A 209-nucleotide genomic window follows, 5' to 3' on the forward strand; every position below is an offset into this window, starting at 1 on the left:
AGAGAAAAGCTGAGTGTGTGATGCTGTCTGAATGCTGAGCACGGCCTTTTGCAGCCGGTCCACTGCGTACGCTGTCCCTGTGGGGGACCTCCACCCTAACACTTTCAGCCTGGAGCCTTCTCCCAGGGCCCCACGACAGAAGTGACTTCCCTTGCCTTTGAATTCCTATAGCACAAGCCCTACTGCCCCCCAATAAAACTGCAAAGTCC

Source organism: Macaca fascicularis, chromosome 10, assembly GCF_037993035.2.
Source record: "Macaca fascicularis isolate 582-1 chromosome 10, T2T-MFA8v1.1".
NCBI classification, from domain to species: domain Eukaryota; kingdom Metazoa; phylum Chordata; class Mammalia; order Primates; family Cercopithecidae; genus Macaca; species Macaca fascicularis.